At 39.6% G+C, this 11,620-nt stretch overlaps 1 non-coding gene across 1 annotated transcript; it reads right to left on the bottom strand.

The window, feature by feature from the left end:
- Positions 1-3,234: 3,234 nt before the first annotated feature.
- Positions 3,235-3,306, bottom strand: TRNAA-AGC (transfer RNA alanine (anticodon AGC)). The gene has a single exon. It is a non-coding gene; the product is annotated as a tRNA-Ala (tRNA).
- Between the last annotated feature and the right edge of the window lie 8,314 nt (positions 3,307-11,620).

Genomic DNA, 11,620 nt, shown 5'->3' on the forward strand with positions numbered 1-11,620 from the left:
CTCTTGTTTTGGTATTCATTTATCAGAATATTACTTTCAACCCAAAACTGACACCATCTCACCAATATCTTTTCCCTATCAATGCTGGCTCTCACTTTTTGTTTCCTAAACTGGTGGCTGAGCAGCTGTCCTCTAAGTAAAGAACAGTTTTCCCCAATAGAAGTACCTCGCTAAGTAAGATTTATCTTCCCCAAAATGCAACACTGTGAGAGAAAACGATGCTTAGCTAATGTGAGATAAGATGGCATGTTGAGGGAATGGTAGGGCGGGGGCGGGAGGGGGAACAGATCCTGTTATTGGAAGGAGGCAATTTCAATAAACCTCCAACTTCTTAATGTGGGAACATGGAAACCATTTTCTCAAGACCCAGATATGTGCCAGAAATAATATGCCAGGAGAATAATTATTTCCTCGTGATGGGCTACTATGATTATCTATCCCATTATGAGTCAAGCCCTTGAAAATCCAAAGGTAAGCAGCAGTTAAACAGCTATAAACAGTGGTTAATGAGAATTTTGAAGAAATATGATGAGGTGACAACACCGTGAAACCCACTGCAGAAACGAATCCCTAACTATAAAAATACTTTTCCTAAACGTCAGACTGCATTGCTCTCCATTTTTCTTTCAAAAGCCTCACTCCCTGTACCAGTTCTCTCCCTCTTTTCTTTCTTTCTCCAATTCTCTTTTCTGTTTTCCAGTTCATTTTTTCTCTCCTTTTTTTTCCTTTCTCTAATTCTCTTTTCTTTTTTCCAGTTCATTTTTCTCTTTCTCCCTACTCCTTCTGCCTCTTTATTTTCCCATCTTTATCCCTCTTATTTCCCTTTCATCTTTCATATATAAATATATATATATAATTGTTTCACTATCTCCATGATGTGTCACAATATAGTATGAAACCTTGTAGCAAGTATATTTGGATTCCCTGCCATTTTTAAAAATCATAGTTGACACCTTTGTATCAATCTTTTCAATCCAAAAGGAAGCCAAATTTTTGCTTTTATAGATTATGCCTATGTGTTTCAGATATTAATAACAGAGAACAAGGGGTATAGAATAAATACTACATTGAAGAGATGGCTCAAATGGCTGGAGTGCATTCTCAGCATGCTCTAGGCCTCACTATGGATCACTTGTACCATGTGCACCTAACACCACCCAGTATAGCCCTACTGCAGTCCTAGCACTGCTGGTAACCACCTCTCCCTCTCTGAGCACCTGTCCTGGTCTACAGGATCAGGTCAAGTATTGTGGAAATGACCTCAAGAAACCTTGAACGCTACTAAGCCAAAAATCAATTAATTTAATTAAATATTGTGCTAACTTTACCCTCAAAAAAGAAAAAAACAAAGAAGAAAAACAACCACCAAAGTCCAAAGAAACTTTTCCAAGTAAACTCCTTTTATTCCATCTGATTATTCCCAAGCTTTTTTTCTTTTGACATTTGCTCATCATAGCTGTATTAAGTATTTCATATTTGCCAGGAAGTTTACACAAACAAACAATAGACTTAAAGAAGAGACCTAAGGAAAAAGAAAAAAAATTTTTACATTGTCCCAAATGTGTTCTTTGTCATTGTGAGAAAACAAGAGCAAATAAAGAAGTAAAAGAACAGGAACATCCCTTATGTGTGCACATGTACACACACACACACACACACACACACACGCACACACAAGGCACTAGTATTTTAATTTCCCTTTTCTTACCTTCCCCTAGTCCCTGCTTGATGTAAACTTCACCTTGAGACTTAACCTTTTTCTAGGTTTGGAAATTTGTTAGGAAAGAGGGAGATGGTATCAGAAGCCAAATTCTAAAGTACTTCAGATAAGGGGTGATGATCTGTTGTCTATGGCAGTGTCTATGACCATCTGCTATACAAAGTGATTTTTGTCATTCTTGGACACTAAGCAAATATATAGCAGATTATTTCAGCTACCTGCTATCAGCTTATCTTGCTGCTTTACCTAAGGGACCCATGTTTGACCATTCAATCTATGGTCACCTCCTCTGTTCTGGTGAAGTCCAATGGATCCTTTAAGACTCGAGTTAAATTTTCTTTATACCTAAGTTATCCTCCACTCTCCCCTACATAATGATTCTGTCATCATTACAACATTTACTACTTCAACAATAATTATTTACTTCTCTGTCCCTTTGAGCACTCATATGAGCTTCCTGAAGGCGTAGTAACTATCCAGTTCATCTCTATGGACCCCCAAACTCTTTTTACACAGTTTATCCCAATGTGGGAGATACCACTCCCTGGTGTGGGGGCACTAGATTGATCCAAGGTGGTGATAGTAGCCTGGTTATAGTGAGTTGGGGGCTTTTTCTGTTTGTTTACTCAAAGGTTATTTCTCAGGGAACACTGAGAAATTTTTTTCTAAAAAGGCAGTGGTAGGTTAATTATTCTGAGAACCTCTGAGAAGAGTTCAATAAATATTGGTTGTATCAAATTAAGTTGAACACCAAAATGGGTCTAGCAAATCTATCCTATTCTAAAAGGGTAAATGGCAAAGCAAAATATTACAGAAAAGAAAAACACAACCAAATCCAAAATATTGCTTGTACAATGTCAGACGGAGAGACCAGGACAGGAGAAACACTTTTGCAAAAGAAAAATATGAGATGTAAGCGCAATGACAAAAGAGCCCACTGGGCTGATTTGGGATTATCAGGTTGATGGGAGAAACAAAATATGTGTATTGGGCAGGCCAGATAGACAATGGCTAAGGTCTTCAGGAGAAAGGAATTAAAGAAATTTCTTTCATGAGTGGTCCCAGAATAACAGCTACCAGTTGGGATTCTAACATATTCAATTAACTAGCCATCAAAAGGTCTATAATCTCAAACTCATGCATGCTTTACACTTACATTGAATTTTTCTTAGCCTGTACATTTCATCATTATTGAGATGTAATGATAAAGTTGTAAGATATTTAAAGTTATACTGTAACAATTTGGGCTTGAGCGATAGCACAAGCGATAGGGCGTTCGCCTTTCACGAGGCCAACCTGTGTTCGATTCCTCCGCGCCTCTCGGAGAGCCCAGCAAGCTACCCGTGGCGTATTTGATATGCCAAAAACAGTAACAATAAGTCTCTCAATGAGAGACGTTACTGGTGCCTGCTTGAACAAATCAATGAGCAACGGGATGACAGTGACAGTGACTGCAACAATTTGGAATCTATCAATATATATAATTAATTACTTTTACCTGGATTAGGACCAAGTGGAGGTACTGGAAATCGAACCCAGGACCTCATGCATGCTAAGCACACACTCTACCACTAAGCTATACCCCTGAGTTTTTTTTTTTAATAGCATAACGGGTAGGGTGTTTGCTTTGCACACGGCCGACCTGGGTTCAATTCCTTCGTCCCTCTCGGAGAGCCGGGCAAGCTACCCAGAGTATCCTGCCCACATGGCAGAGCCTGGCAAGCTACCCATGGCATATTCGATATGCCAAAAACAGTAACAACAAGTCTCACAATGGAGATGTTACTGGTGCCCGCTCGAGCAAATTGATGAACAACAGGATGACAGTGCTACAGTGCTACATTGGTTAGAATATTCCAATTCTATGCTCTTAAAAAATTTCAATTTTAGAATATACTGGCACCAACCAAGTCATTAGATACACAAACTTTATTATATAATTAATTTCACATGTAAATAATAATATTTCTTTCTCTGATTTATTCTACTTGGGCACAGTACCCTCAAGTTCCATCCATGTTGTTGAAAATGACAGAAGTTCCTTTTCTCTCATGCTGAAAAAGAGTCAATTGTATATATTTTTGCATATTTGGTCTTTATACATTAATTTGTTGTTGGGTATTTAGGTTCTTCCCATCTCTTGGCCACATAGAATTATCTTAGATGGGGTTTTAATTGAGCTGAATCCAACAGGTCATAGAGAAAATTCCTGTCTTGTCCATACTTAACTGAAGTTTCAGCAATAAAGAACTCTTTGGATTAAATTAACCATAGATAACCTGACCTTCACTTTGAAGCTACATCGCTTCTCCTATAGTGTTTTGTGAGTTCCTGCTAGTTTCTTGATGAACTCTTACTTATCATTGAAAGTATGCAATTTTAATTTAGAAGAAAACAGATTGATTTTATCTGAAATGCTTTGTGTGTGTGATGTTTATATTTAACCTTAGTTTTCTTGCATCGAAAATTGAAAATCCAATTTTATAGATTGGCAAATAAAATGGATTTAGTGAGGTAATGTATTTAGAATGGTGAGAGAAGTGTGGTATTCTGACTGATTCAATGTTTTAATTAACATCACAAACCCTATTCAGTTGGAGACTGATTCTCAAAAATTTGCTGTAACCCTGTATCCAGACTTAATAAGATTTTATCTGCCTTAATTTCTTCTGGGTGTTGAGCTCCTAGGAAGCCATCATTACAAACATTGCAAATCATCATTGCAAATAAATGCTCATTCATTAAACAGTGTTGCTAAGGTAAAAGCAGCAAAAATCCCAGTCATTGCCCAGGAACAGAAGTTGCACAGATGATTTTTGTGGTCTAAGGTCTGGCACTGATGAAAGAGACATACCTGGGTCCCAAGCGAAAATTGCAAATAGGCAGTTTCAGAAAGATCCTTCACATCCTCACCAATGATTCCACTCTTCTTTCTCCTTTGATATTCCATTTCCTGCCCCAGCTCCCTGCCCACCAATTTTCTCTAACCTTAACAAAGTACCAAGTAATAACCAAGTACTAGTTAATAAGAAATAAAGGTGAAATTAATGTGATACAGGGATATTTGTATTCTAATGGGGGCAGCAGTGAACACTGCACTCCAGAAAAGAAAAATGACTCATCCTTAACTTTTACAAAAAAGTACTTACTGGTCTAACCTCTGGCTTTGTAGGTCAATCTATCAGCACTCTTTGTTACTTGTTAGGCACATCTTACCAAATTTTAAGTCAGCTTTCATCCCACTTTCTGCTTTCTTTCCATCCCACCCTCTTTAACTTCTGCCAGATAAAAACTTATTTGTCTCCAACTCTACCCCTATATATCGATCACCTATTTACCTTGGAAATTCACCCTCAGATGTAAGGCTCCTATAAACACTGTATGGAAATGTTTCTTAGAACTTCCAGTCTGCTTTAAATGTCCCTACAGAGTAAACACCCAGAAATCTATACACAAATTAGAACACTTACTATTATTATAGGATAATTCTTGGTTCCTCTCTGTCTGGCCTGTTTGTAGTCTGTAACAACTTTGCAGCCTTGTAAGTCTATTTTCAACAACTAGCAAATTGCTCAATTCTCTCTGCTTGTTAAAGATGAAGAAATAAAAAGTTTGCAATGAAATGAAGGTTTGTGCTAGCATTGCTTCATAGGAGATGAAATAAATGAATACTGGAAATATTAATTTAAAATGTTGTTGACCACCACTGCAGAATATAAGACTTCGATCCACAGAGCCAGTAGCTAAATAAAGTTTCCTGCTCTGTGTTTAAAAAAATCCTGCTAGTACCTTCCTAACTTTTCATTTGTTCTCTTTTCACAAAAGGAAAATGCATGCATATGCATACATCCCCCCCCCCCACACACACACAGGTTCTTTTATTTAGGCTTGCCAATTGTCTAAAATCCAGATGAATAGGTTTACCAGGTTTGTGTGAGCTTTTATGCACTTTAATCAATATATTTCCCACTTTGAACAAGACAATAAAATTAATTCCTGTCTTTTGAAAACTAGTTTCCACTTACTCACAGATGTCACTACACAATTTAAAAGCAATCTGGAAGAGAGAGAATTTTTTTCCTTTGGTCAAAAAGTTAGAATGCCTACAAGCTTTCACCCTGGCTCTGCCTCTTGCTGCCTCTGTGACCTTAGGGAAATTACATAACATTTAAGGGCCTCAGTTTCCTCATCTATAAAACATAGGAGTTGGACCAGATGAATTGCAAGCACTCTGTCAGTTTTAAAATTCTATTATTGCATAAATCTTTAATTCCAACATAAAGCAGGCAAACCTGGGAAAGTACTGCAAATGATGATACTATACTGTCCCACAAAGAAGGCAATCTCCATCACTTGAGATTCACAGCATAGTCAAAATTCCACACACTCTGAGTGGCCCAGAGTATTAAAACCTGTACGTAGAAGGAGCAGGGCACGGGGGAGGAGGGGAGGAAGCTCACACCCTCTGTGAAAGAGTCCACGGCCTAAATGTATTTTCTCATGCTGATGTATTTTAAATTTGTAACTATAACTATACCACAGTGAACAGCTTGAAGTTCTTTGGAACAAACATCATCTCTTCTAAGGTCACTCCTGAAGGAACTGCAGTAATAACATTTGGCATATGTAGATGGAGTGCTTCTCAGTCTGGAGCATGGAGAATTATGCTCTGCCTGTTCCAGAAAAGATGATCCATGAGTCAGGTGGGGGAGGGGAAAAATAACAAACATCAGGTACATTTTCGACAGTAGCAGCAAACCCAAACAGTGTAACTCTGTAATCAATATGGACGCCCTCATTAAAATCCCCAAGTAGCTGTGAGCTTGATTTTTTCAGCAGGACCTGGACACGAATAATGGATTTGGTGGCCTAGAGGAACATTAGAGGTTTTAATAAAAAGAACTTAAAATTACCAGTGTTGGCCCTGGTTCCAAGGCAACCCTGGCTCCATGTCCCAACAACACAGGATGAACCTAATTCCTTGCCTCTCGCATTTGTGCTTTTTCCATTTGAAATGCTATTTTATGTACCGCCTGATAATTTCCCCCTCAAAAATAAACTCGCAGAAACGGCTTTAAAATTCCTGATCAATGTTTTCACTTCACACAGATATTAAACTGAATTTCCTAAAGCCTGAAAAGCTAATTATGCATTCAATTAGAGTTTCTTAATAAAGATTAAAACTCTGAAGTCTATTACAAGCCCATATTTAATTCAACTGCCATTTTATCCATGCCATGGAAGTGTAAGTGGTAACAATGAATATAAATTATAATACATGCCGTGGAAAAATGCTATTTGTCCAAGTACGTTGCTATAAAGAATTAAATTTTGCTATCAGTTCCATGATCTAGTTAAAATTGGTATTCTTTATTTGGTCTTTCAATGTAGTCCAATTTCCTACTTTGAAAAACAAATTCTGGGGAATAAAGAAAAGAGATTAATTTATCATTAAGACTCTGCTTAATTGAAGTCAATTCCGAACAAACTTGAATTCAATTTCTGCTCATTAAATTGAATGTGCTCTGCGTTCCTCTCTGCATTGCTTTGAGCAAGCAGCTGAGAACAAGGGACTAACATCAAAATTATTAAATTGAGGAGATTTTATTTGGTCTTCACATGCCAGAGCCGCTTTGATGAGGAGCTGTTTTGGCACTGAAAGGAAAGAAGAGCAGCTGGAGGAAAAATCAAATGAAACTAAGCCTTGGAAAATTGAAGAAAACGCAAGCTTAATAATATTTAATAATTAAATTTCCACAAACAATAGCGGCAAATGAAGTAATCTGCAAAGTCTGTGAACTCATTTGCATAATTGATGCCGGTCCCCTGTAAATGAATAATGAAGATAATAAAAGATGTTGCTAAAAATGGGCACAATAACAGCAAATTTCATCAAGCCGCGCTCCCTGATTAATCTGCTCTTGCAAATCAGCAGCGAGAGGGGAGCGCGTGATTAACCGCGCCGAGGACGGCAGCAGGCGGCGGCGCTGCCCTTTCTCTGCGTGTCTCTGGGCGCGTCCTGCCCGCTCCCCGCGCCGCCCGCGCTCCTCTCGCCGCAGCTGCCGCTGGGGCTGCCGCGGGCGCCGCTCAGCCGGCGCGCGCCCCCGCCCGGCCCGCCCGCGCCCCGCCGCCGCGTGCTCGCGGGCTGGGCCCCGGCCCTGCCGCCGTCGCCTCGCCGGGTCTGCACTCCCGGGGTCCCTGACTGCGTCCGGGTGCTCCCCGGGTGCTGAATGCATCCAGGGAAGCAATTAGCCTGGCGAGGTGGGGGTGGAGGATGAAGGCGAGTGGGCGCACGAGGTCAGGGGCTCACGCAGATATAGGGGAGGGCGCTGGGAAGGCAGGCGCGGGCCCTCTCCTTCTGCCGCCTCCCCATTCCGCACAAAAATATTCGGGCCTGGAAGGAGATGTTTATTATGTGCTTTCAAATGACTATTCAAAAAATCAAAAGAGAGAGAGAGAGCGGGAGGCACAATTAAAAATGCATCTCACCCCACCAATTCCCTCCCCTTGAATAAAAAGAGAGAGAACACAAAGGTACACGAAGGTAAGCCGAGCGTTTCAGCTTGCGAGTGTGTGTGTTTTATCAAAATAACATTTTCCATTTTGTGACTTACGTTTTCCAATGTACTTTTCCCAGGGCCAACCCAACGGGCTCATAAAATCTCTGAAAGCTCTTATGCCCAGACACATTTTGTGCAGGAGTTTGCGGAGGCAACTTCGCTGAATGCAAACCTTAGAAGATGAAACTGAAAATACTTCAAAATTCACACAATCCTCTTAAATTCGAAGCTCCACGCTTTTCTAGCTCTCTAGGATAAAGTCGTCGCAGGAAAATAAAACTGTTGATAAACCATGGTTCCAGACTGTTACTTGTTTTACAATCCTCGGTTTGCAATAGATCATAGCTTGAACCTAACAGACCTGACTCAGGCTTTTCATTTGTTTGCAGTCTGTGCAAATGTTTTATACCTCAGATGTACCTTGTCAGCTATGTAAAATAATGCATTATTTTTGTTCCCATCTTGGATCCATGCCCATAAAGGTTTTTGGTTTAAAATAAAGTCCAATATTATTTTTCATTATTACAGGATGCAAACTTCAATCTTAGACATCTGAGACACATATCTTAAAATTAGAGGGCCGAGTAGGGAAAGGCAGAGAAGAGCTCCTGTTTACCTCATTTGCAAAGTGCAATTGAATCTATTTATCTTGACCAGCTTTAATCCAATCTAATAAACCATGTGCTTGCTTCTGCTTCAGAAAAGCCAATATTCTACCCTGTGTCCCAAATTCCATTTTTCTCACTGCCATGCCATCAAATAAACTTGTGATTCCCTTGTTATTGTTAAGTGAATACTTCTTACATAGCAGTTAATTCTTCTGATGCAAGAATCACTTTTTACTTTTTCCTGACTCTTCTTTCTAAGTGTAATGATGCCTCTATAGGAATTTAAACCACCGTAAACTTGCTCACTTTACATGAGAAAAAGAACCTGGCAGTCCTTTTTCCACAGGGCTCCCTCAGTCTCCCAAATCCTACCTCAGTGTTCTCTTCTTACCCCTAGCCTCTTGTAGAGATTAAAGAAAGGGAATTTGCTTGTAAGTGGATAGACATGGAGAGTACCATGCTAAATGAAATGAGTCAGAAAGAGAGGGACAGACATAGAAGGACTGCACTCATTTGTGTAGTACAAAATAACATAACATGAGGCTAACACCCATGGACAGTAGATACAAGGGCCAGGAGGATTGCCCCTTAGCTGGAAGCCTGCTTCATGAGCAGAGGGGAGAAGGCAGATGGAATAGAGAAGGGATCACTAAGGAAATGATAGTTGGAGGAATTGGTCAGGATGGGAGATGTGTGCTGAAAGTAGATAATGGACCAAACATGATAACCTATTAGTATCTGTATTGCAAACCATAATGCCCCAAAGTAGAGAGTATGGGGAATATTGTCTGCCATGGAGACAGGGTGGGAAAGGGCGGGTATACCTGAGATATTGATGGTGGGGAATGTGCACTGGTGGAGGGATGGGTGTTTGATCATTGTGTGATTGTAACCCAAACATGAAAGCTTGTAACTATCTCAAGGTGATTTAATAATTTTTAAAAAAAATAAGAAAATTGGATAAATAAGATCATCTGACAAGTTATTTTGGGGGAATACCAAGATCACTCTCATCCCTCAATTACAGAACTGAAACTGATAGGGAAAGAAAGAAACCTTATGGGGAAATAAGAAGAGGTGAAAAGGGAAAGAGAAGGGAAATAAGAAGGAAAAATGAAGGAAATAATGTGCAGGGGAGCAGGAACCTCGAACACACTGGTGGTGTAGAGCTATAGTATGTCTATATATCTGAACACTGAAAACATGAAAGTAAAACTACAACAACCAAATTTTCAAATGGACCTGTCGAGAAAGAAGGCAGGCTGTGGAATGAGGGAAACCCAGAGCTTGGTGGAGAAAGATTGACACTGGTGTTAGGATTGGTGTTGGAATCTAACATGCATGAAATTCAACAATGAATAGATATGTAAATCATGCTGCCTTAATAAAAAGGTGTTTTAAAATAAGATAATAGGGAAAATTTTTTAAGGAGGAAAGAGAATTGAAAAAGGATTCAGGAGTCATGTTTCAGAAAGCACAGAGAAGTGTGGTAACTGAATTAGCAGTTTATCCTGGTCAATGTTGAGATGATAGATCCAGGTGAAAGCAAAAAAGGTGATTTTCAAAGAATCAGAAACCAGTTTAAAACCATGTAAAAACCATGTAAAAACCATCCTGGGGAAATAAAAACTATGGGAAGTAGTCTCAGAGATTATCAAATATCCAGTAACAATTGCATCAGGATACAACATATCCATAGGAATGTTTGCTGACAGACAGAAGAACAGTTTAAATAACCTGCTGCCCAAAGGATTGTTTTTGGTGTAATCCTTTAGAAGAAGAGAGGGTGACAAACTGCCTGGTGGGAATGAATAGTGGAAGGACTGGAATGAACAGTGAAAGGACTGAGAGACACAAAAACAGCAAGAGCCAGACTGAGTTGGGGTGAGTTGTGGGCAACCAGAGAGTTTTATCCTGCTTCTGTGATGAGTCTGTCAGGGCCTGATGGCAGTGACCAACATCCCAGGTTTTCTCTCTGCTGGGGCTGGAAGAGTGGCCTGACGCACACAGGCGGACTCACTCTACAGCTCAGGAACTGGGCAGAGAAAACTCAGCTCTGTAATCCCCTCTGAGATGTACATGGAATACGTTACTTTCCTTTCAGACATTCAGTTGTGTGCTGTTCCCTGTTTCAAGGCACCCTAATATATACATAATAAGGCTACATTCAGTCCTGTTCCTCGGAATATTAGCTCTCAGGTAAGAAATGAATGATTCTCATTCTCACTTCAAAACATTCGCATTTTAGGAAAGTCTAGGCTAGCCAAATGTAATAAAAAAATTCATTTTAATTGGTTAGTCTTGAAAGTTAATTGAAATCATATTTTATTCTAATTATTCCTGGCTACTATTGAAGCAATGGAAAAATAGATACAGCTTTAGAGCCAACTTCTTGGGTTTCTGACTCGTGTTTGGGCAAGGGTCTAAGACTTGGAGCAGAAGAGCGTTGCAGTAGTGTTTTTCAAACCCTGACTGCTGGACGACTCTGTAAGTCTTCATCACTGTCCAGAGTTGTCCTTATGGGGCTTGGAATCTAGCTGTGATTCACAGAGATAGAAACATAATGTTCCAGTTGCTTGGATACTCTGGTTAAATGATAGGGACACATACATTATAAACCAGTGTCTATTTCTTAGACACTTCAAAGACTGTTGAAACAGAGCTAAATGCCAGCCCTCCTTATATAAAGCAACTGGCAAAACTTATTGGTAATCTGGCAAACATTCATACTC

This window comes from Sorex araneus, chromosome 5 (assembly GCF_027595985.1).
Source record: "Sorex araneus isolate mSorAra2 chromosome 5, mSorAra2.pri, whole genome shotgun sequence".
NCBI lineage: Eukaryota > Metazoa > Chordata > Mammalia > Eulipotyphla > Soricidae > Sorex > Sorex araneus.